This window comes from Colobus angolensis, unplaced genomic scaffold (assembly GCF_000951035.1).
Source record: "Colobus angolensis palliatus isolate OR3802 unplaced genomic scaffold, Cang.pa_1.0 Scaffold321, whole genome shotgun sequence".
In the NCBI taxonomy this organism is placed as follows: Eukaryota; Metazoa; Chordata; class Mammalia; order Primates; family Cercopithecidae; genus Colobus; species Colobus angolensis.
This window is the reverse complement of record NW_012116500.1, coordinates 3,468,299-3,494,678: the sequence shown is the minus strand read 5'-3', so window position 1 is coordinate 3,494,678 and position 26,380 is coordinate 3,468,299.

Below are 26,380 nucleotides of genomic sequence, written 5' to 3'. Positions count from 1 at the left end.
TTATGCTATGCAGGCATGCATGACCTGGGGATCAGCTGGCTTCCCCAATGACTGCATGTGGGCCTCCTGTTCTCTAGGGGCACTACAGAAAAGCCTGAGGGCCCTGTGCAGGTGGCTCTGCATCATTCCTAAGCACAGCTGCACTCCACTATCCCTGACGCCCTTCGCTCACCACCAGGAGGAAATGGGGGTTTAGTACAGGGTGGATACTCAGCACCATGGAGGCCCTTCTGAAAACAAGGGCAGTTTATAAAACTCATTTCACTTGGTCAGGTTGGCCTAAGAGTATGTAGTTAGATTCCTGAAATAGGTACAGTCAGTTTTTACACATTGACTCATCTTTAGACTCCCTATAGAAGCTTTCTTACTTCAAGTGGCCCTTTTGGAACTCTTTTTGTAAGAAATGTGATCTATTTCTTCTTTATCTGTTTTATACATTTGTATTTTCATCAATTGGGTTTGCTTATTGGAAAGTTCCATCATTAATAGAATTCTCCACAGTGAGGGGTAAGTAGAAAGTAAGGAGGTATGTGTACTAACAAAAACTCAGTCCTACATGACAAATGTGGCTGAGTTGTATATAGCCATCACCCTTTTCATCTGACATCTGGGAGCAGATAGGTCAGATTTTTCTGGGACGGTGGACTGGTAGAACCCTCATGTCCCACAGATATCGCAGGGACATTATAAAAAATAAATGGAAATGGAATAATGTGAGCCAATATTTCGGTGGAACATGTCACTTAGCTGATATGCATAGTCAGGGCCAGTCTTACTGAGATTAGGAAATGGTATTGAGGAGCTCCAAAGAAATCTCACTTTCCTCTCACTAACCTAAGCTCCTAGACCAGTTCTCTGATAGCTGAAATTTCCCTTCTTTCGCATTCTCTCCTTTCTTTCTTCCTCTCTTTCCTCTCCTTTCTCCCTCCCTTCTTCTCATCTTCCTTCCCTCCCTCCCTTCCTTCTTTCTTCCCTCCTTCTTTCCCTCTTCTCCCTCCCTACCTCTTTTCCCTCCCTCCCTTCTTCCCTCTCTCTCCTGTCCATATTCACTTCCTCTTCTTCTTTCCTCTCCTGCCTCCCTTTCTTTCTCTCTCTCTTCTCCATCTTCCCTTCCTCTCCTTCCTTCCTCACTTCCTCTCTTCCCCTCCCCACCCTCCTTCCTTTCCTGAGCTTTACTAAGATATAACTGACAGATGATCAACTACACCCACTTAAAGTACAGGATTTCATAAATTTACACCCGTGAAGCTATTGCCATAACCAACATAGTAAACACACCTAACAACTCCAAAGGTTTCCTTCTGCCCCTTTGTAATCCTTTCCTCCCATCCCTTCCCTGTCCCCAAGTAACCACTGATCTGCCTTCCTTCACTCTAAGTAAGTTTCCATTTCCTGGAATTGTATATAAATAGAATCCTATGGTACATACCCATTTTTTGGCCTGGCTTCTTTTACTCAGCACAGTTATTACAGGATTCACGCATGGTGTTGCCTGTATAAATAGCTCATTACTTTTCATTGCTGAGTAGCATTCAGTTGTATGAGTAGACCATGGGGCTTATGTGTCGATATTTTTCTTGAGGAATGTATGGGTTGTTTCCATTTTGTTGACTCTTACAAATAGAGTTGCTATGAACATTCATGTATACATCTATCAAAACTGTATTATTTCCTTGCTTTTGAGTAAACATCTAGGAGTAGAATAGCTGTATCAAATGGTAGATGTGTATTTAACTTTTTAAGAAACAGCTAAACTGTTTTCTAAAGCAAAGGTGAGAGTGTACTATTTTACATTCCTACCAACAGTGTGTGAGAGTATATGAGAATTCTAGTACTTCCGCTCTCACTATGACTTGGTATTTTTAATTTTAATCATTCAAAACTGGAGATAGTGGTAGCTTACTGTACATTTAATCTACATTTTACTAATAACTAATGATATTGAGGATCTGCGTGCTTATTTGACATTTGTGTATCTTCTTTGGTGAAACACCTATTCAAATCTTTTGCCCAATTACAAAAAAATGGGTTGCTTGTTTTCTTATTGTTGAATTGTCAGGGATTCTTTATAGCTGAAAGTATTCTTTATACATTGAAAGTAATGGCAAAAACCCTTATACACATAGTTGAAAGGATTCTTTATACATTGAAAGTAAAGGCAAAAACTGCAATTATTTTAGCACAAACCTAACATGTTCTGGACACAATTCCTTCATCGGATATATAAATGTAATAATATTTTCTCCTAGTCTGTAACTTCTCTTTTCGTTCTCTTATTGATGTCTCTCAAATAAAATGAGTTTTAAAAAACTTTAGTGAAGTCCAGTGCACTAGCTGTTGAATCACGCTTTTAGAGCTGTATCTGAGAACTCTTTGCCTACTCAAAGTCACAAACATTTTTCTCCAATGTTTTCTTCTAAATGTTTTATAATGTGAAGCCTTATATTAGGTCTGTGGCCATATTGAGTTAATATTAAAGTGATGCAAGGATTAAAGTTTATTTGTATGTGGATGTCTAATTGGTTCACTGTCATATGTTGAAAAATTCATTCTTTTCCCACTTCATTGGCTTTGCACCTTTGTGGGAAATCAGTTGTCCAGATATGTAAGGTCTCTTTGCTTGATATATGTAGGTTTTCTATTCTGTTGCCTTGATTAATCTATCTTTGTGTCAAGACCACACTGTCCTGATCACTGCAACTTGATAAAACATCTTGAAATCATACACTGTTAGCCTCCTAACTTTGTTCTTCTCTGTCAAAGCTATTTGATTATTTTAGGTCCTGTGTTCACATGAATTTATCAGAAAATTCTACCAAAAAGTCCTTGGGGTGTTGACCGGTATTGCATTCAATCTACAGATCCTTTTTTTGTGGAGAATTCATGTGTTAACACTATTGAGTCTTCTGACCCATAAATTCAATGTGTCCATTTATTTAGGTCTTCTCTAATTTCTCTCCACAATGTTTTGTGTTTTCAGTGTACAGATTTTCACCTCTTTTGTCAGATTTATCCCCCAATACTTAATACTTTTGAAGGAATAACAGGTACAGTATACAGAAACACTATTTACTTCCATTTATATATCTTGTACCTTGCCAACTTGTGAAACTTAACTTATTAGTTCTAGTAGCTTTTTTATTAAGATTTTTTTTTTCAATTTTCTACATCGACAATCATGCTGTCTGCAGAAAGACAGTTTAATTTCTTTCTTTTCAATGTAAGTGTCTTTTATGTCGTATTTTATATTGCATTCTTTCTGACCGTGCTGGCTACAACCTGCAATAGAATGTTGAATGGGAGTGGAGAGGGCAGACTCATTGTCTTGTTCCTGATCTTGGAGAAAAAAGACTCAGTCTTTCCCTATTAAACGGTATAGCAGCAGGGAATTTTCTGCTACTAGATTAAGGAAGTTTCAGGTTGAGAACTTTCCCTTCTATTCCTAGTTTGCTGATAATTTTTATCAAGAATGAATGTAGAGTTTTGTCAAATCCTTTTCTCCATCTATTGAGATGATTATGTGGTTTTTCTCCTTTAGCTTATTAATGTGATAAATTATATAAATTGCTTTTGGAATGTTATACAAATCAGACCCCAAATGATTATGATGAATGTCACTTTCTATAAATTGTTGGATTCAATTTACTAAACTTTTGTTTAGAATTTTACGTCTATGTTCACCAGGGATACTGATCTTCAGCTTTCTTTTCTTGTAGCACCTTTGCTTGTGCTAACAGGGTGATGCTTATCTCATAGAATGAATTGGAAAGCATTCCCTCTTTTAATTTTCTGGAGGAGTTTGTGTAGAATTGGTATCATTTCTTTTTTTAAAATATTTGTAGAATTTATCAGTGAAATACTCTGGTTTGTAGTTTCCTTTGTGAGAAAATTTAAAATTCAATTTCTTATTAGATATGGAAAGTCAGGGTATATATTTCTTGTTGAGTGAGTTCTGAAAACCTGTATCTTACAAGGAATTTGTCTATTTCGTTTAAGACAGGGGTTGGCTCTTAGTCTGGAACATGCTTTTGGTCTGCGTCCCCACCCAAATCTCACATCAAATTGTAATCCCCAGTGTTGGAGGTAGAGCCTGGTGGGAGGTGACAGGATCACAGGGGCAGATTTCCCTTTAGTGCTGTCCTCGTGATAGTGGGTGGGTTATTGTGAGATTTGGTTCTTTAAAAGTGCGTAGCACCTCCCCACCTCCTCTTCCTCCTGCTCTAGCTTCCCGGTCACTTTCTACCATAACCATAAGTTACCTGGGGCCTCCCCAGCTATGCTTCCTGTATAGCCTGCAGAATCATGAGCCAATTAAACCTCTTTTCTTTATAAATTACCCAGTCTCAGGTATTTCTTTACAGCAGTGTGAGAAAGGACTAGTACAGTCTGTAAGCTAAGAATGTTTTTTACATTTTTAAAGGTTGGGAGAACAAAACACGACATAGACCATTTGTGGTCCTAAAAGCCAAAAATACTTATGATCTAGTCCTCTACAGACAAAGCTTGCTCATCCCTGATCTAGACTGTCAAATCTATTGGCATAAAGTTGTCATAATACCTGTGATTATCTTTTTAATGCCCGTATAATCTCTAATGATATCACCTCTTTCATTTTCTATATTCATAAACTGTGCTTTTTTTTTTCCCCACCCCACCCCATAAATCTGTTTGGCAATTTTATCAGTCTTCTCAAAGAATCAGCATTTAGTTTCATCAATTTTCTTTGTTGGTTTTCTGTTCCACTTTGACTTTCATTATATCCTTTCTTTCACTTAATTTCTGTTTAATTAGCTCTTCTTTTTGTAGTTTCTTAATGTGGAAGCTGAAGTAATTGATTTGAGACTTTTTTTGTTTCTAACCATAGAGGTTTAGAGCTAACAGGTCCCCCACAATACTGCTTTAGGGGCATTCTTTGGCTGTGCTGTTATTTCTTTATCTATTCAGTTAAAATAGTTTCTAATGACCATTTGAGGTATTTGACCCATTAATGAATGGGTTTTTCTGCAGAAACATTATGCAGAAATGTTTTATTTTAGCTTCAAATATTTGGAGACGTCCTACTGATTTATAATTCAATATTTTTATCATTTACATATCTTGCATCACTTGAATATTTTTAAATTCATTGAGACTTGTTTTATGGGCCAGGGTATGAACTATTCTGCTGAATGTTCTATGTGTACTTAAAAAGAATGTGAATTCTGTTGTTGGGTGTGATGCTTTATAAATGTCAATTAGGTCAGGTTGTTTCACGGGTTGTTCAAATCTTTTATATCCTTACTGATTTCCTGTCTATTTGTTCTATCAATTATTGAAGAGGAATGTTGAAAACTCTGACTATTGTGGATTTGTCTGTTTCTCCTATCAGTGTTTGTTTCATGTATTTTGAAAATATGTTATTAGAGGCACTATAATTTAGAATGATGATATATTCTTGATTAGCTGATGAACTGACCATGATTATCAGATGACCCTCTTTATCCCTGGAAATAGTCTTTGCTCTGAAATTAACTTTGTCTACTACTAATAGAGCCACTCAAGCTTACGTTTCATTTGGGTATTAGTTTCTTAAGACTAAGAAATTATCAGAAAATAGGTGGCTTAAGCAATATAAATTTATTCTCTCAAATTTCTGGAGGCCAGAAGTCCAAAATCAAGCTATTGGCCTACACATGCTCCCTCTGAAGAGCATCAGTTCAAAAGGTTCCAAATAGCATCATATAATTCACATAAATAAGTTTTGGTGAGACAATGGGTATGATCCAAAGTGGGAAAATTCTTGTCTGTCTGTGGGCCTGTGATACTAGAAAACAAGTTATCTGCTTCCAACATACAATGGTGGGTCAGGCATACAATAGACTTTCCCATTCTAAAAGGGAGAAAATTGAAGAAATAAGGGGTTACTGGTCTACAGTAGGTTTGAAACCCAACAGAGAAGGTTCCATTAATCTTTGGGGCCAGATAATATTCTTTGCAGCTTGATCCACCCTCTAAGCCCACGAAGACTGAACCAGTCACTGTTTCTGGACCTACAGAGACCACATTAGCCTCTCATCTATGTCCACTTTTCTGGCCTCTGCCTCTGGATGTCTTTCTTTTCTTTTTCTAGAAAGGTAGAACATGTTTGTAGTTGAGCAGTTCTATCAGCCTGTTTTCTGCCTGTAGAAACCTACAAGTTCAACCTCCTTCTTTCATTTCATTCTGTCTCTGTTCCCTTCAGTACAAGCAGTCAGTGTTTCTGCTGATATAATGTTCTCAGAAAGCTTGTTGCTCTCCTGTGCCTGCTGTGAGATCCATACCATTACACAAGAAGATTCTGCATGGATCCTTCCTGAATGACCCATCTCTATTGCTGGCCTCTGCTGAGATGGTTGCTTGGGTCCATGAGTCACAGGTCTCATCTCCTCAGCAAGGTTTGTCCAGCCATACCCTTGGCCACATTGTCTTGAGCATATTTTCTGGATAGGTTGAGAATTTTCCAAATCAAGTGCCGTCCTTCTTGGTTTAATAGTGACTCCCTCAATAATTTTTTCCGTTCTCTCTCATTCTGCCATAAGCAATAAGGAGAAAACAGCCCACATTTTCTACATTTTTCTTGGAAATCTCTTCAGCTAAATTCCCAAGTTTGTTGCTACAATCTCTACTTTCCACCAGACCCTAGAAGGCAATTCAGCTACATTTTCTATCGCTTTCTAAAAAGCATCTCCTTTCCTCTCATGCCTGATAACATATTTCTTTTGAGACCTCACCAGAAGCACCTGAAATATTCTCATTTCTACCAACAATCTGTTCATGATGATATAGGTATTCTCTAAAATGATAGATGCTTTCTCTACCATGGTCTTCACTTCTTACTGAGTCCTCACCAGGAACATCTTTAGTGCCTGTATTTCTACCAACAATCTCTTCAAGGAATTCTGGTCTTTTTCTCTCATGGTATCTTAAAATTCTTCCAGCCTTTACCCATTACCCAATTTCACAGCCACTTTCACATTATTAGGTATTTGCACAATAGCACCCCATTTCCCAGTACAAAAATCAACATTAGTTTCCTAAGACTATCATTACTAATTACAGATGGTCCCAGTCTGATGGTGGTTCAACTTACAATTGTTCAACTTCAGAATGGGTTAATCAGGATGGAACCCTGTCCTAAGTCAAGGGGCACCTGTACCAGAAACAAAGTGCCTTCAAACAACAGAAATTTATTCTCTCACAATTCTAGAAGCTTGAAGTTTGAGATTGAATGTTGGTAGGGTCATCCTCTGGTCTGAAGATTCCAGGCAATAACATCTTGCTTCTTTCTACCTTCTGGTGTTTGCTGAGAACCCTTGGTATTCCTTGGCTGGCTGCTTCATCTCTAGAGTCTCTGCCTCTGTTGTCACCTGTCCTTTTATGTGTGTTGTCTGTGCCTCTGTGTCTCCTCTTTTCTTCTTATAAGAATACCAGCCATATTGGATTTAGGGCCCATCCTAATCTAGTGTGCCCCTATCTTAACTAATTATATCTCCAAAGACCCTATTTCCAAATAAGGTCATATTCGAGATTCTGGGTAGACATAATTCTTCACAGACACAATTCAACCCAGTACACATACTGTATCTTTTTTTATCCTTTCCCTTGTAATCTGTTTATATTTTTATATTGGCAGTGCACTTCTTGCAAGCAGCATATAATTGGATCTTGCTTAATTAATGGCTTATGACCTCCATTGTGGACGCAAGACCCTTCTATGTGCCGTACCCACTGCCCTGTGGATATTGAGGTGTTCCTGTCTGACTGATGGGAATGGGCACTATTTTCAGCCCTGTGTGACTAGCAGTCACTGTTAACTTTAATCCTTTCAAGTGGTTATCTCCCCAGCTTCCAGTAGTTTCTTTACATACATACATCAGTCAGTACAAAGCTAAGTCCTAAAGGGGGACTTTCTACAGATCTCTGAAGTTTTCACACTACATAGCTCTCAGCTCTCTAGTACTCTCCTGTGAATTCTAGCCACCTTAATCTTCTTGGACTCTCTGCTTTGTTTCCTTAACTAATGCAGTCTACCAGCCTCCTTCTTCCCCTTCCAAATACCTTAAGCCATGGCCTGGAAACTCTCCCAAAGCAGCAAGCCTGAGGAGCTTAGCGTTCATCCCATTTGTTTCCCATCTCTGAAAGATCACTGCCCTTCATTGCCTGTCGTCGAGTGCCTTGCAAACTATTTTTTCCCCAAAGTATAATTTATTAATATATGTTAAAAATGTATTTAATATATTTTGCTCATGTTTTTGGTTTTTCATCAGACAGGAGAATAAATCTAGTCCATGATACTCCATCTAGGTCAGAAGCAGATACCCTGCAGTTGAATTTTTTGGGACTGGAAAATAAATTGTGAAATTGAAATTTTCTTGAACTGGAAAAGATTTGTCCAGCCACACCCTTGGCCACATTGTCTGGAGCATATTATCTGAATAGGTTGAAAATTTTCCAAATCAACTACTGGTCCTTCTTTGTTTCATAGTTCTTCCTCATTTTTTCTGTTTCTGCTCTCATTTTGCTATAAGCAACAAGGTGAAAACAGGCCATACTTTCTACATTTTTTCTTGGAAATCTCTTCAGCTAGATTCTCACGTTTGTTGCTCACAATTTCTACTTTCCACCAAACCCTAGAATGCATTTAAGCTACATCTTCTGCTCAATTCCAGGTAAGGTAAAAAATGTATAGGGTGGATAATACAGTCAAATTCACATCAAGATGGTGAATATTTCTTTCTTGGGAAAATATCTTTATGGGGTAAGTCCATAAAGGACATCAGGAGGCAGCTGGGCTCAGGGGTTTGATATCCTGGGTCCAAATCTTGGTTCTGTAACATATCAATCAGCTGTGCAACTTCAGCCAGGTTATGTCACATTTGCATCTCAGTATCTCCTCTGTGAAATGCAGATAAATCTGGACTCTTGTAAGGATTTAATGTGGTATCACTCAGTACAGTGCCAGGCATATAGTAGCTAGCACGTTTGATTCTCATTGAATACGTACTCATATTATTATAAGTTTCACTTCATAATATTACCTGGAGACCACAAGTGGAGCAATGTAAGAGAAAGTATTTGCAAACACAGTACTGGGAGTTTTAAAAGGACATTTTCCAGTTTATAAACAGAGTATGAAATCATATTAGATTTCTGGTGTGCCCATCAACAGAGTGAATTCACCACAAGGTAGAAACCTACTGCCCTGCCCTCTAAGTTTGTGAATGGGATTAGCACCATTTATAAATATGATGCCTGACAGGCTGCCTGTGCTCAATTCATTTTTTTTTCTTTCAGGTGGCACATTTTATAGTCAATCATAGTAGACCCCTCTTTCCAGTTAATTGTACATTTCCTAAGTTCAGATAAATTTTATTATCAACTGCCTAAAATTCCATCCTACTGGTGTGATTGAAACCAGGGCCTGGAATGTCTGTGTGCTAAAGGAATTTTCACATTATCTTTTCAACTGTGCCTTGTATCTGTGGCTTTGATAAAGTGGATCCACTTCAGAACAATGCCAGACAAATCAAGTTACTCAGAATCTCATCTCATGATGTGGTCAGGCTACTTACAATATCAAAGCTTAGTCATTTTAGACATTACATTAAAACCATCAAGTTGGTGCCCTTGAGCTGGTGAGAGGATTCATCATCAGAAATCCAGTAACATGTTACCAACTCCCAGACCCCAATTTTATTCTATTTGACTCTTTATAATTCATTTTAAAGTTCACATTATACTTCCTCTCTGCACTTCAAATGTTGGCCTCTCGCCCAAAGTGGTAAACTTCTGAGATTACTTCCAACTCTTTTTTTGCCCAAAATGAAAAATCTATCACTTGGCTTTTTCTTTTTTTGGCCTATAAGAATCAGGTTAAAAACTTTTGTTGTTGTTGTAATTGTCTGTTGTCATTAAAAATGTCTCACGTTCATTTCTGTTATGGTTAACACAGTCATTCTGCTCCAAGAACTCTCTCTGATTCCAGAAACCATGAACAGCACCCAGTGCTTGCCTTCTGATATGGTTTGGATCCATGTCCCCACCAAAATCTCATGTTCAACTGTAATCCCCAGTGTTGGAGGTAGGGCCTGGTGGGAGGTGATTAGATCATGGGGGGAGGTTTCTCATGAATGGTTTAGCACCATCCCCTTGCTGCTGTTCTTGTGATAGTGAGTGAGCTCTCATGAGATCTGGTTGTTTAAAAGTGTATACCACCTCCCTCATCTATCTCTTGCTCCTGCTTCCACCTTGTGAGGTGTCCCACTCCCTTTTTGCCTTCTGCCATGATTGAAAGCTTCCTAAGGTCTTCTCCGAAGCAGAAGCCACTATGTTTCCCATACAGCCTGGAGAACCATGAGCCAATTATACCACTTTTCTTTATAAATTACCCAGTCTCAGGTATTTCTTTGTAGCAATGTGGGTACAGATGAATACACCTTCCTAGACTGGGTTTGCTCTGGGAACCCTGTACAGTAGACAAGGCCATAGTTTTAGGTCCTGCAGCCCCACACAAGTCCACAGTGGCGACTTGTAAATCTTGCATCCTACTCCTGCCTGACTCCTGGTTTTAAGCTGTTGATCTCATGAGAGTTGATCTGGAAACCACTTGGATGGCAAAGGAACTGTTGGAAGCCTCATGTATAATGGCACTTCGATAATCTTAGGGCTCAGATAATTAAGTTCTTTCTCTATGTGTAATTACAGTCAAGCTGCTTAGTAACTTGCTGTGTGGCCTTGAGTGAGTAATCCACCCTCTCTTGTGTCTCTGTGTGAAATGCCCTGCCTCTGCAAAATAAGAAGAATTTTATTGACCGCTCTCATTGGGATTTGGGCTGGATTAATTTCTTGCTGTATTTTAAAGGGCAGTTAATTCCAATTCTCGCTTCAAAGCAAAGTGTTAGAACGTTCTGCTCTAAAGTTATCCAGGGAGTCTACAAGGAGCCAGTGTTAGGAAGGATACAATGAAGAGAAAACAACCATAAGAAAAGAAGGATGACAAAAAAAAAAGATATAAACATTTTCCTCTTTCTTTGTTTGACTTTCAAGTCCTATCACCTCCACCCAAATGTAAGGAATAATCAAGCTCCATCCTCCTTGACAAACACATTTTCCTGAGTTAGCTTTACACAATAACAACAAAAATCATCTCTATGTGCTTTTTCTCCTCTGTGTCAATACCCAATGTCTTCCTCCGTGGTAGATTTACAAAACTTAGGAGTGAGGCTGGAAGTTTTCCAGTGAATTGGAACAACATGTAGAGCCTGGCAGTAGACCTGACACATTGTCCAAGTTCACTGCATGTCCCAGATAGTTCAAATCACAATGGGAACTTATTTTCCATTACTATAGAAAGCAAATAATAACAATGAAAGCTTCACTAATGAGAATGAATGCAGAATGGGACATTTTGATAAACGGAGATTTCTATTTGTAGACTTTGTGGTTGAAACTCTTACGTGTGAAGCAATTCATTGTGAGTTGGTTCAGTCTACAGGAATAAAAAAGGGTACCTTCCGTTTGTGGATGGAGGCAATCTGAAGAACTCTCTTGCTGAACATGAATGTGTGCTCCAGATTAGGCCAAGGAGATGAGGAGCTCTGGGGGATGAGGTAGAAAGACCAACCACAGGGTAGAGCATCGGAACTTGGGCCCGGGGGGGTGAGTGACCTTGGCTAAGTAACTGGACATCTCTAGTCTCTAAGGAAGCTTCCTGCCTAAACCTGATTGTGACCCTAAAATATTCTAGACGTTGTTTGGGTTTTTAGCAAATCTATGCTTACCCCTATGCTTCTTTTCTTACTTATGTCTTACTTTCTTAATTATTTTTTGCTCTCAAAAGTGGAGTTCAAGAAAGCAACCTGAATAGAAACAAGAGTTTCTATTGATGTGGGCTCTAATCATATAAAGGTTTTTTTTTTTTTTTTTTTTCCGCATATCATTGCTTGTGCTACTTGATGAATGTCTATGTCTTGAAATAATAGAAAATTATTAAGGCAAACATATTTTAAAGAATAAGCCTTGCAAGCAGTGCCGCTCAAGAGGGAATGGTTGTCAGACGTTAGATTTTTCTAGCACTCAATATATACTGTGTCATTTGCTCCTCCCAATGATCCTGCAAGGATTGACGGCCCAATTTAACACTTTGCAGATGAGACAACAGACTTAGAGTGATTAACAGACTCTTCCAAGATCACAGAGGTAATAAGTGACAGAATTGAGACCAGAAGCCAGAGGTGATCTGACCTTGAGGTCTGTTGCTCTGTAAATCCATCCTGTCTGCCCATGCAGCTAATAAACAGTGAAGCAGCTACATTGAGTCATGGAATGAACCGAGGCCTGAAGTCAAGTCTGGGTTGAAGTCCAGCTCTGCTTCTTAAAAGCTCATGTCTGAGTCATGTCAACATCTGAGCAGCTGTTTGTTCATTTGAAAAATGAGAAATATGACACATACCTCTCAGGGTTGTTGCAAGGATGAAATTATAAGCTCTAATGTTTGTAAGTATCTAGTGTTCTATCTGGCACAGAGAAGAAATTCAGTAAAAGGTGCTGCTACTGATGATGACAATAATGATGATGATGACAGAGAAATCTTTGAGATTTTGTTATGTACAATAATAAGAGCTATTCTTTCAACTTTGTCTTGGAGGAAGGAACAGCATTTCTTCCATGGAGTTTGCCTATCAGGGTAAGTTAGTGTTTCTTGCTCCCCAGATGCCCTTATTTGGCTAAGGATTTATATGAGAGAGAGTGAACAGCAGTCTATTCCCAGTTGCTTACATTAATATATGGGAAGGCAGTACAAATAATCCTAAACAGATAATCCAAAAATTACTTACATTTGTTCTCACCTGGAGTCTATATGTCTAATCGTCTGGAAATAACTTTAAACATATGACAAAAATTACACTGAATACTATGCTGTTTTTTTTGAGATGAAGTCTCCTTCTTGTCTCCCAGACTGGAGTGCAATGCCGCAATTTCGTCTCACTGCAATCTCTACCTCCCAGGTTCAAGTGATTCTCCTGCCTCAGCCTCCCAAGTAGCTGGAATTACAGGCACCTGCCATCATGCCCAGCTAATTTTTGTATTTTTAGTAAAGAAGGGGTTTCACCATGTTGGTCAAGCTGGTCTTGAACTCCTGACCTCAGGCGATCTGCCCGCTTTGGCCTCCCAAAGTGCTGGGATTACAGGTGTGAGTCACAGTGCCCAGCCTATGCGGGTCTCTTTAATCACTTTCCTGTCTTTTCTCTGTTGTGGAAATGGAAGAAACACTTTGCACACAGATACGGAGAACAACTAAAACCAGCTTCACCTCTCAGCGAAAGTGCTACCTTCCAAGGCACAGAGGTGCTTAGTGGTTCACACAAAGTTTATTTTCAAGAAATGGGCAAATCCTAAACAACCCTAAATTTCATCCATGTCCATCAGACTATGGGGAAAATCAGTAAAATTATAAAGTAATCATTTCAATAATTGTAATAACACACAACTGAATTTTATACTATGCTTTGTAGTTGGCAAAGCATTTTTTTGCCATGACATTTTGCAAAGCTCAGCCACTGTTATAAGTTGGTCTAGACCAGCAGCTGGTGAGGGGTGGAGGGGGCATACACTCCCACGTCCTTACTTCCGACTCTGTGGGCCTTCCTTTCTACCTTACTGTCCGTGATGTAGACAATTCACCCTTGAGCAATTCATGCCTAGATATAAAGCTATATGGAAATACCCCTGATTTCCAGAAAATCAGTACACTGGCCAATACCTGTGTAGATCATCTTCAAACCTGACAGGTCATTATTCTCCTTCTCTTTGGCTGTTCATTTTACTCTTACTTTGAACCAAAGAGAAAAAAGTCATGAGAACTCACCATATCCACATGCCACTAAAATTCTATCAGTTGCAGTTTGGGGGAAAAAAACCCTCCTCATTGTGACCCTGACCCCATTGTTTCCATCTCAGGAAACTGTATACTTTTGATTTTAGCATAGAAGATAAAGATGAATGGTGATCCATATTGGTATAGGACTCTCCTACCGTAAATTCCCCACATTTATCATGCACAGGAAAGACTGTACACTCTTCCAGGAAGAGAAATGGTCCCTGAAGATTCCAGATGGGCTATGACTTTTCTTAGAATCAGAGTGCTACTTTGGAAGATTCTCCTATGCAATACTCTTGTGTAATGCTCCCCTCCTAGGGCTGGGGCAGGAGGAAGGATACTTTATGTTTTCTTGACCAGCACGTATATGCCTGGAGGTGACAGAATTAAGTTCTTAATATCAGTGCTCAAGCCAGGCTAGATCTGCACATTTGCTCATGAGTTTTGTTACAAAGCAAAAGTCAGACTGACATGGGCCAGAGACTGCTAGAGGTCTTTTGAGAGAAAATGTATCACCTGAATCTTGCATATTTCTGGTGATCAGACATTCTCCAGTTCTGATAGAGTATGCACAAAACCTCTGATTTTAATGAAGAAACTACTCACAATAATATATACTTGCTTAGGGACAGCAAAAAAATTTTATTTTAAAAGGTATTACCTTCAGTGATAAACATCAGCCTATTTATCACTGCTTTGTATCATGCTGCCTAGAAAAGTAAAACCTCAGAGCCCCATAAGTGGAGTACAGTATATGATTTCTTTGAAACTTCATTAGGTGTAGGTTAACCCCTGTGAAATGCCTCCATCACATGGCATTACTGGGAAGAGGTGAAAACAACAAGAAAGCAAATCCATGGATTTCAGAGTGAAAATCCCTTAGGCTTAGTTTCTTCTCTGTTGGATCTACCCACATGAACATTTTATATTACAGGATTTTAAGTTTCACAACCTCTTCTGCTTTCTTCATCAAAGAAGGTTTTACATTAAGAGTTTTGCATGTTTGACAAGAGAAGAAATAAAAGGAGGGTGATGGGGTGTCTCTTGGACTCGTTGGTGTCCCTTCTCTGGGCACAAATTCATTCAATTATTTAATAAGCACTAAGAGTCTATGCTTTGCTTGGGTAGGGCAGGAAGACAAAGATGAGAGTGATACGGTCTCCACTCCAAGAAGCCTCTTATCTACTGGAGGAGACAGACCACGTTGTAGATAAATAACGAATCCATTATAAAAGATACATGTACAACGTGCTGAAAGGTTTCAGAAAAGAAGTCACTCACTAATTTTGGTGAGAGATGGTAACAGCTGTTTGCTCTGGGTCTTGAAGGGCAAGCCCAAGGTTACTAGAAAAAAAGAGTGTTTGAGGTAGAGAGAATAGATCAGGCGAAGGCATGGAGGTATGAAAACACTGCTCAAGCCTGGGGCATGCAGACTTTCCCAGAAGGCTTCAGCCCTAGGCTCACGGAACACAGAGTTTCTGAATGAGGCTGGACAAGGTATGTCTTGCTTTTTTCTTTACCCACAAAAAATCTTTGATGTAAAACAGAGTCTCTGTTTTCCATTTGTTAGTCTCAGAAATATCCAAATTCACTGATCTAACAGGTCCTTATAATTGAATACTGCTTTATAACCACATGGTAATTTTTAGCTATGCTTAAAGTTATGGTGTGAGATGAAACTGTTCCCCCAACTCATCCTCCAAGAGAATTCAGTCTATAGGGGTGCCTGCACCATGCTCTTCCCATCCTGCATACACATTTAAATTTCCTTCGGAATGTGTCCAGTAAGCAAGTCATACCTGGAAGGAATGTCTACGTTCTTTCTGCTCCCATCTAACCCCAGGTGATTTTTCACCATTTACATCTCTTGTCATTTAGAAATTCAGTAATGTAAATCATTTGCTATGTTATCCATAAATCTTATGCACATGTACATCTTGACATACTTGATGGATTAACATACATCAAGCCATCCCCCACATACAGTTTGTGCATCAAAAGTCTACAAAGGCTGGGTGCGGTGGCTCACACCTGTAATCCCAGCACAGCACTTTAAAAAGCCAAGGCAACCAGATCACTTGAGGTCAGGGGTTTGAGACCAGCCTTGCCAACATGGTGAAACCCCATCTCTACTAAAAATACAAAAAATTAGCCAGACGTGGTGGCGTATGCCAGTAATTCCAGCTACTCAGGAGATTGAGGCAGGAGAATCGCTTGAACTTGGGAGGCAGAGGTTGCAGTGAGCCAAGATTGTGGCATTACACTCCAGCCTGGTGACAGAGCGAGAAACTGTCTCAAAAAAAAAAAAAAGGTCTACATGGAACAACTGCATTTTCCTCTTCCCTCTTCAAAGCTTCCCAGACAATTTTAAATGTTTTGTTTCAGTGTTCCACCAGAAGCTTTGATGTATGAATTTCTAAGGAATAAAAAGACAACTAGAAAATTTTTTTTCAAGTGTGCATAACATTCTAAAAGTGGTTTAAAAAATAGACCCACAACCAAACAGATAATCTCTATCATGCAAACATGGGTTTTGGTACTATTAGTATTTGTTTTCCCCACTCAACAGAAGCAAAATCAACTGGACTAGCGGCCTAGTCGATTCAAATGAACTTTGCAAACTATCACCCTGTCATAATAATATGCACTGAAATGCCTGCCCGAACTGCTTACATAACACGGTTCTTATCACATGAGATTTATCAGCAACCGCATTTTTCTTAGTAGGCTGGAGCCCAGTGAAGTCAATGGTGAAAGAGTCCTATTAATCATAGTTGAACTTCGCGTGCTATCTGTGATACCTTGTAAAAAGGAGGGTGATAAAAAAGATGCATAGTGACACTGACTGTCAGAAATGCTTACGGGATGATGTGCCTGTATCAGATGGCTTTGCAAGTTGGATTGGCATTCAACATTCTACAAGTGGAGCTTAGGAAAAAAAAAATAACAATGCTACAAATCTGGGAAGGAATAGCTCCAGGCTTCTGCCGGTCCCTGGTTATTTTAGACCTGGCGACAGGGAGTGAATGTATGAGAGACTGCCAAGGCAGCCATTTGAAACTGCAAATTCAGGAGGCTGTGACACCCAGGCAAAAATCTGTCTCCCCCCCCCACCCTACTCCCCAAACCTCGCCGCATCTAGAAATGCAATTTCTGTGAGAGTCCCTTGCTTGGCATACCAAAAACATCTTATAAATGTCAGCATCTCGCTCATTAATTTTGTTTTTTGTTTTTTTCTGAGACATGGTCTCACTCTGTCATCCAGTTTGGAGTGCAGTGGTGTGATCACAGCTCCCTGCCACCCTGACCTCCCAGGCTTGAGAAATCTTCTTACCTCAGCTTTCCAGGTAGCTGGGACCACAGGTGTGCACCCACATGCTTGGCTAATTTTTTATTTTTTGCACAGATGGTGTCTCACTATATTGCCTAGGCTGGTCTTGAACTTCTGGGCTCAAGCCATCCTCCTGCCTTGGCCTCCTAAAGGGCTGCGATTACAGGCATGAGTCACCATGCCCAGCTTCATTTCCTTTTTTAATGCACATACACGTTCAGGCTGTTGTTCAGTTGTTAGACTCTTCTTCGTGTATCTGTGCAACAGTCTCATCTGTCAAAAACGTAAATGTCAGGAGGGCAGCCCCTCTGTTGGCACATTGCCTATATTCTGCATGTCTCAGTGTTCGGTGAGAGTTCTAAAATAATGAGGCTCAAACTTGTTTATGAAAGGCTGTTATATTATATTATATTATCATTTTGGGTGACAGTCTTCTCCCAATAGCTTTATCTTGAAGCAACAGTTAAAGGAGTAATAGATGGTCAAGTGAGTTATGCTGGTATAACTAACTTGGGCTAAAAACAGTGCCTGATACACAGACTCAGTAAAAACTTACAAAAAGAGAGGAAGGAAGGGAGGGACGGAGGGAGGGAGGGAGGGAGGGAGGAAGGAAGGAAGGAAGGAAGGAAGGAAGGGTAGGAATGAAGGAAGGCAAGAATGAAGCAAGGAAAGAAAATGACCCTGGATAGAACATTAATTTAAAATATAAAAGACCACCCATCCAGATTATTAGAATACCTGGGAAAGATGAGTTCTTTCTACTATCATGAGATGTGGTAGGCAGACTCATGTTCTTCCAAAAACATCCACAGTTTAATCCCTGGAATTTGTGAAAATATTATTTTATATGGCAAAAGGGGTTTGCAGATGTGATTAAATTAAGGATCTTAAACTGGAGAGAATATCCTGCATTATCCAGGCGAACCCAATGTATGCACAAAAATCTTTATAAGAGAAAGGGGGAGGCAGGAGAATGAGGGTCAGTGGAGGAGACTGGGAGACAGGAGATGAGAAGCAGAGGTCAAAAAGAAGAGATCTGAATGTTACACTGCTGGCTTTGAAGATGGAAGAAGAGGCTGGGAGCCAAGGAGTGCAGGTGACCTGTTGAAGCTGGGAAAGGCACATCAATGAATTCTTTCTAGGACTTTTGGAAGAAATCCTGAACCATAAGATAATAAATTTATGTTGTTTCATGCCACTACATTTGCAGCAATTGGTTACAGCAGCAACAGGAAAGTATTACATAAGATTTTCATTTGTTTACCAGGAGCTTATGGAGACATTTTTGTGTAATTTTTAAAAAAACTCTTCTGTGAGCTTGCTTCCTTTATGTAAGCATTTTTATAAACTTCAGGAAGTCAGAGGAGGTTTGTTATATAGTTCATCACAATAAAATTCTTGTCTTCTGCTTGTTTCTTGCTAATCTACAAGCCTAGATTCTAGATTTAGACTAGAACCGCACTTATATTTCTCATGTAATTTTTAAGAACAACCATCTATCATTTGATAACTTTTCTTCTAGAAAGCATATTTCTCCAGCATATACACTAGTGTGAAGCACATACCTACATACAGTCTGTAAAGACTTATCGTTTTATCCTTTTTTTTTTTTTTTTTTGAGACAGAGTCTCACCCTGTCACCCAGGTTGGAGTACAATGGCACAATCTTGGCTCACTGCAACCTCCACCTACCAGGTTCAAGCGATTCTCCTGCCTCAGCCTCCCGAATAGCTGGGATTACAGGCAAACACCACTAAGCCCAGCTAATTTTTGTATCTTTAGTAGAGACAGGGTTTCACCATGTTGGCCAGGCTAGTCTCAAACTCCTGACCTCACGATCCACCCCCCTCAGCCTCCCAAAGTGCTGGGATTACAGGCGTGAGCCACCGTGCCCAGCCAACCTATCATTTAATCTTAAAAATCACTTACTAAGTGCTTAGCATGTGCTAGATAAGTGCCATTGCAGAGAAGGCCACAATAAGCACGCCACAATGAGCATGCATGTACACAGAATAATCACTCAACACAAAAAGACCAAGTGACCCAAAGTCATACACAGTGGCACTGTATAGGAGTGCAAAGGCTTGGACAGCTGTTCTCAATAAATAAAACAGAATTTCATGTGGGCCCTAGTTTGTTCAGATTTCCTCAAGTTCAGGAAAACAGTATGAGTAAGGAGTTGTGGTCATGTAAGTATAAGACATAGTCTAGAAATGGTAAGAAGTCAAGGATGGTTCAAGCACAGTGTATGAGTGTTTCTGGGTCTTGAATGTATGGGTAGGCAAAAGAGTAGTACACATGAAACACATAAAGGGTAGGATAAGTTCTGTTCATCGTATTAAAAGTCCTGTTAAAGAATGTGGACATTCTTTTGTATATAATGAAATAAAAAATTAGGGAAATCTGGGAGTGCAGTGTCATTCAGGTTTGTGTGAACTCATACTTTGACCGACATTTAAAAGCAGTTAGCAATGGGCAATGGTTAAGTTCAAAACTGGGGTGAGAAACATCACACAATACCTTCCAGATTGTCCAAACCACTTCTGACAGTGGCTGGCAGGCACAGGTTCTACTTTCCCAAAGCCAGGCTCTAGAAAATACACAGCTCCCTCATTTAGGAAAACCCCATTTAGTTACAGCTGTTCTTCAAAGAGTCACTGTTACAGAGCTTTGAAACTGGAAAAAGACCTTGATTGTTTACTCACTCTTGGCTGTTTTTATTTAGTGCTGGTAGTGTTCTTTTTTCTTTCCATTTAAATGCAAACAAAAGGAGAGTAGGAAAGAAGATTGTGAGGTTCCTTGTAGATTCCTAAATCATATTCCCAAACAGCTTCTGACAAGGAGGAGGAAGATAAAGAGGAAGAGTAGGAGGGAGGGGAGGAGAAGGAAGAGGTGTAGAGAGAGGAGGACAAGAGTAAGAAGGAGGAGATAAAGAGGATGAGAAGGAGGAGGAGGAAGAGGAGGAGGAGGAAGAAAAAAATTATGAGAATGCCTAGCCCTCATCATCTGTTCAATACTAGTAGCAGGAGGGAAATGTATTAGGCAAAACCACATGAAACTGCCATTTCTGTGGGCAAATATGGTCAAATATCAGCAAGTGGCCTTAGCTGTACCCATCTTTCTCCCCCTCTTTCCACCCTTGAGATGAGTTTCTCCTCACTACTGCAGGACTGTACACCATCTCAGTACAGCAGATGAGTCCAACAAGAGCACTGGCCGTGGATCCTGTCCCCTTCACAACGTCACTCTGGCCAGGGACAGCATGAGGAGCACACAACTACACTCCCCATAACCTAAAAATGCCATTCCGGGTGGCAGCATCCATAATGACTGTTGGGATCATACAGTGAAAAAATGAAGAGGGCCAGTTTCTGTAGAGAACACACATTTAAATGAAGAATCTGTTAGAGCTGTTATTGGATTGCAACATGACTGCTTGAATAAAACATTCTTTTCCTTATACAGGATAGAAAATTTTGGAACATGAAAAATGCTGTACTTCTCAAATGTTATTGCTTAAATGCTCAATTTATGTAAGGAATTTTAAAGCTATAAGTAAATACAATGTAGCTCAGTTAACATTTAGCCTCATTATTTTTCTGTAGGTTTTTAAACATGTACATATTTGCTCCTCTAGTCAATGTGTTAATTTGCCAAGATCTATAAAGATATTTCTCTTGAAAAGTAAAATGGATATACATGCATCTGTTACTAGATTAGCAGAATGACAGAGTATTGTTGAGTATTGTGTAATGGCCTGTTAAAATACAATAACAATAAAAGTAAACTATTAGTCTTGCTCTTGGTGCTACCTTATCTTAATTAATAAGTGTGGAACTAACATTTCAAGAGACAAGAAGAATGACAATAAGCCCCTTTGCCATCTTATCATGCCCAGAGCTTATAAACCAGGGGAAAGTGAACTTTACTATTTAGTCATGACAAGATCATATTATTATAACAGAAGATTCCTAGTCTGAGGGTCCTTTATGGGGACAGGCAAAGAGATCAAAGGTTACCAATGTACCCAGAAGTTGATTTTTTAAAATTTGATATTTTAAATTTTGGAATAATAGAATAAAATAATAGGAGTAAAATAATAAAATGCACTTTATTTATCAAGGGCCCAAATCACAAGAAAATCTTAAGGGAGAAAATTCACGTGAGGCAAATTGTCATTAAGTATGATATTTTCCCTCTCTTAATATATTATAGAGTTTCTCCCATCAATGAAGGAATTGCTTTTTAGAGCAATAAAACCCCATGGAATAATTCAATTTGTTCATGTTAGCAGAGGGATTTTCCAATAATGAATTGAGTTTCATGAGAAAGACAGGACACATTTGCATAGCTATGAATGAGGATTAAACCAATAGAAACTTCCTTCCCTGTTCAGACAAGTAACACAGTGACAACAGAACACTTTCCCTTTGTGGTCAAGTCATGACAGAATGGAGATACATTTAAGAAAACAAACTATGAGAGAAACCACATTTCGGTTCTGCTCTTGGATGGCAATTTAAGCCAGAGGAGGCCACTCCGGGGATTCTCTGCCTGCTTTCTTCTTCCCTTACTTCCTTTCTTCACTGAGGTCTTTTGACTTCACTTTTCTTGTCAATTGCATCATGTTATAAGAATGAAATCATGAGTCACAAGATGCAAACCAATAGCAATCTAAACAACGTTGATAAGCATTCTGTGGGTAATGGGAAAACCAGCCAAATAAATTGATATGGTAATGATGGCATTTTCAGAGTTACGATGGCAATCTGCTGGCTTTGCCGGATTCACTTACTGCCCATTTCTCCTGAAGTGCCCTTAAAAACATGTTAAAAGATGCCAAAGGGCAGTAATACTACATAAGAAAGTGTCAATTGAAATATTACTAATATTTGGGAGAAATTGCCCCAATCTCAAAACAAGATGGATCATATTGAAGACGGAATAATATCCAGTCATGCCTAGACTTCGGAAACTTGATAAGTGGAATAATGTTGGGTGAATGACTGTTAGGCAGCAGCAGTTTTGTCTGGCATCTGTATAACAACTTGCTCTTAAGTTCCATATCTGAAAAAAGGGATTCTAGCAGCACCGGGTGGACTCTGAGAGATGACTCTTTCAATATAAGACACATACCTATACACATATCAAGACTTTAAAAATGTCAAGACTAAAGCAAAATATTCTCATCAAAAGTCAGATTGGGAATTTAGCTGACTTGTAACATTTCATTTCTTAGAAAAAAAAAAGAAAAGAGATCTGAGTTACATATGAAAAATGTTTCATGATGCTAAATCTTGATGGTGGGTTTACCTTTGTCTAACGCTCCCAATCTTTGGACAGAGGCATTAAGTTTGAAATATCTCATATTTTACTAACAGCTGGTTTCCCTAGCCAGACTCTCTTTCACAGCTTTAAACTTCAGAAAAAAATGAAGTTAAAAATTTCTTTTTATTCTGAAGGAAATAGGTAGTTACTCATGAATTCCGTACGCAGCCAGATGGCTTTCAGATTTTAAGGCAACTATAAGTCTTGCTTGGACATGCGAGGTCTCTCAAAATATACCATCTCTGCACTAGTTCTGAAAATGTATGCAAATATATTCCAGTGATAAGTGAGATGAATCAAAGGCAAGAACTTACGCATGGCAGGCAAGTCTAAGGACAAAAGGACAATGGTGAGCAACTGACCAAGGTGAGCCCATAGAATCACGTCCTAGTAACAGTTGTAAGTGAAGTTGCAAAGTTAAACATGCATGTGAAACAATAGTTTGTGGAAGAATCTATTTACTGTAGCAATCATCAGGGTCTGGAATTCTGTGTGACACAAAGATTAGTCAGAAGGTGGTTGGGGAAAACGAAATGCCCTAAATTTCTCACTAAAAATAAGGAAGAATAAAAAATGGTGGTCCTTGAATTAGGTCATTTGAGTACACAAGACTACTTTTTTACCTTCCAGAAATATACCTTCCTCATCACCGGGAAAAATAAAAGCAGAAAATAAGACAAAGAATTCTGGAAAAAGGCACAAACAGAATGTACAAAATATGGCAGAAATTAGCTCAACTATTTTGGTTAAGACAAAAAACGTCCTCTTTCAAGAAATTTGCTTCCACTTCACTCTGTCTAAACAGAGACGCTTATTCTACTTCTGCTGGCTTTGGCCTAGTTGCTCGGTCTTTCCTTTTTGTGTTTCCCAGTCTGTTCGATTCTTAGCTTCAGAAATTATGTCTTCCTGTAAAATCCATATGCTCAACATATTTTAGTCATAGAAGCTGAAGCCAGTATCCTTAACACCCCAAATCTCACTTGAAGGATTCTCAGGTGAGAGTCAGTCCTAAAAGGATGTGGTTAAGGCTCCTTAGCAGCCTTCCCTATTTGACCATCCTAAGGAACGAAGTCAGAGAATTTCCAGAGTACACTGATCACTCCTATTTTCTTTCTGCTCAGAATATTCAGGCCTCCAAATCATGGTACATTTATCTTTTCAGCCACTTGTAAGTTCAAAGACAGCAGAAACTATAACATAGGCCTCATAACAGCAGGCATGGGAAAAAATCTAAGTCTTCCCAAACCCAAATTTCATGTTTCTCCTCCCTGGTAGACCCAGCCCCTCACAGTTTCTGTAGGATTTGCAGGAACCAATCTTTTGTCAAGAAACAAGGAACAGTCTCCTCTTGTGCTATCTCTCAAATCATGGCTGTGTTCTTTTATTTAGTGATTTCCAGAGTTAAGATTTATGCTCCTTGAAGACAGAAACCGTTTCTTACGGTTCCTGATTCCCATTAGATTGGGCACATTTTCTTCTACTTAGAAGGTTGAATAAATATTTGCTAAATGGATTTAAACTTGAAAATTGGACTGCTTGAGTTCACCCTGTGTTAGATTACTCAAGAGGTTAGATGTCAGGTTTTATAATTAGGAAGATGGTCACCTCTGTGATGCCATTACCGTCAGACTAGACAAGAAGATTCAGAAAGTGTATGCGGTGAGTGGCAAGTGTGGAGTTGGGGGAGCAGCGAAACTATTTGAAAATACTGGAATTATTCCACCCAAGGAAGAGAAGGATTAAGAACAGGATGGCAGGATAGCAAGGTGCGCTGGAGAGAGAAAGCATTTATTTCACGTGGAAGGCACAATCATACTAGGTAACAATGACATTTGATTGGGCTGAAGGAAGGATTTCTTAACTCAGTGTTAAACGATTTAGACAGGTGCCCTGTAGACTCTTTTTCTAGAGAGCTTTCAAAATGGAATTTCTATCTATCCCTTCCAAATGTTTTAATCATAGGGCTTTCTGGGAAGGTATGCGTAAATTCAACACTGTATTTTATTTGTAATTCTGAGAATGTGTGGTATGAACAACATCAAATGTGAGCTTTGCAACAACTCATCTCTGAACAATTTGATTTTCTTTATGATTTTCTTGTATTTAAAAAATACATCAGCTGGAGTCAAGTTCTATATCAAGTCTTCAGTGTGGATTTAACCAGGTTGCGTTTGAAAATACTAGCCAGTGCGTGGCACTGCACATTGTATACGTTGGAGAAATGTCCAGGAGTGGGCGCTCTGGGAGACACAGGAGCAGCCAGGGAGGTTTTCTGTCTTTGTCAAATGCAATGAATTGCATTCACCAGGCCCCTTGTTTAAATGTGTTATGAAAGTGACACAGTGTTTACTTTCCATTATGAGAAAGTACATTGTGCAGGCTTGGAATTAACTGTTTTCATTTGATTACCTAAAGTATAACTCCCCGGGATGTGAGTACAGTCATCCCAGTTATTCTCCTGGATACAAAGAGACAGGTAATTAATGGCCCCTTGTGCATCCCGGCAAAGACAAAAAAGGAACAGGAATGGCCCTGGGAGTGAGGAGTGTGAAAAGTAAAGGATAAAATCTTAGTTTAATTTTCTAGACAATGCATCTGAGGGAGGTGGGAGAGAGTCAACCGCAAAGCAGTCATAGTTCTTCATTTCCCCTGACCCTGATCTTCACCCAGAGCATGGCGGAGACGAGAAGATGCTGGAACAACGCTGTCATGAGGACAGCTGCTTTCTTCTGTGTGTTTGTGGAAAAGAAAATCATGTTTCTGTCGCAAACAATTATGTGATCTCAATTTGAATTGGAAACAAACGCTGTCTCCTTCACAAGCAGTGATGCATTGTCACTCAGAAAACCCTCCACTCACTAAGATGAGGAGAGATTTCTCAGCACAAACGACCAACTTGAGAGGACTGGGGCTGAAGTGGAGGGCATTTGTATGACTGCTTGTCTAGGCCTGCCCACTTGAACATGCATATACAAGATCTTTACCTACCATCTTATTGAAAGAGCAGACAGAAGCCCCCCAGTCTCAGGCTTGAGGAAGTAAGCAGACAGTGGCATCGTGGCACAGAAGCGCAGGTTAAACCCAAGTTTTCATGGAAGAAAACAGGGTTCACACACAAAGCAAGTGTTTGCTCTGTGTCTTGTCCAGGAAAGTAACCCCCTGTGCTCAGAGACTCACAGAAAGGCCTGTTTGTTTTTTCCCATCTGAGGTTGGTCACCAGATTCGCTCAGGGAGATAGCCCCTCAACCGAGCAAAGGAAAGAGTGGTCCTTGGTCCAAGCTAGTTGACACTGGAATCAATACCTTTCCTTCTAGTGGAGAGTGAAGGATTCTATTAGAGTCATACTGTGGCCTCTGGGATCCTCACGTTGGAAGGTGTAGCGGGTGGTGCTCATTTCTGGGTCTAGCTGGGAAATTCCTGCTGGCAGGTGAGCAATCCCAAGCTTTTTAATTGCCTCAGCTTCTGGTAGAGGCAGGGAGGTCCACTTGCCCCCTCCATTGGTCTTTTTTCTATCAGCCACCCCCCACTTGGTTTATGAATTTTCTTTTTTGGAAGAGTTGGAAGAGTGCATCTTCATTGGCTTGTTCTGGGTTAGGCTGCTAGAAAATTAGATCCTATCTGGATGAATGAATAAAAGAGATGTATGCTGTCAACTACAGGAGGTCAGAGGCTACGCCAGGCCTGCTGAATATAATACACAAGAAGTAGAATTATTGAATAAATAAAGGAAGGAAGAAAGGAAGGAAAGAAGGAATGTATTCAGCCTCCTCTAAGGATGGCAGTAAAATGGTTCCCTCCCACCCAACTCGTCCTACTCACTCATT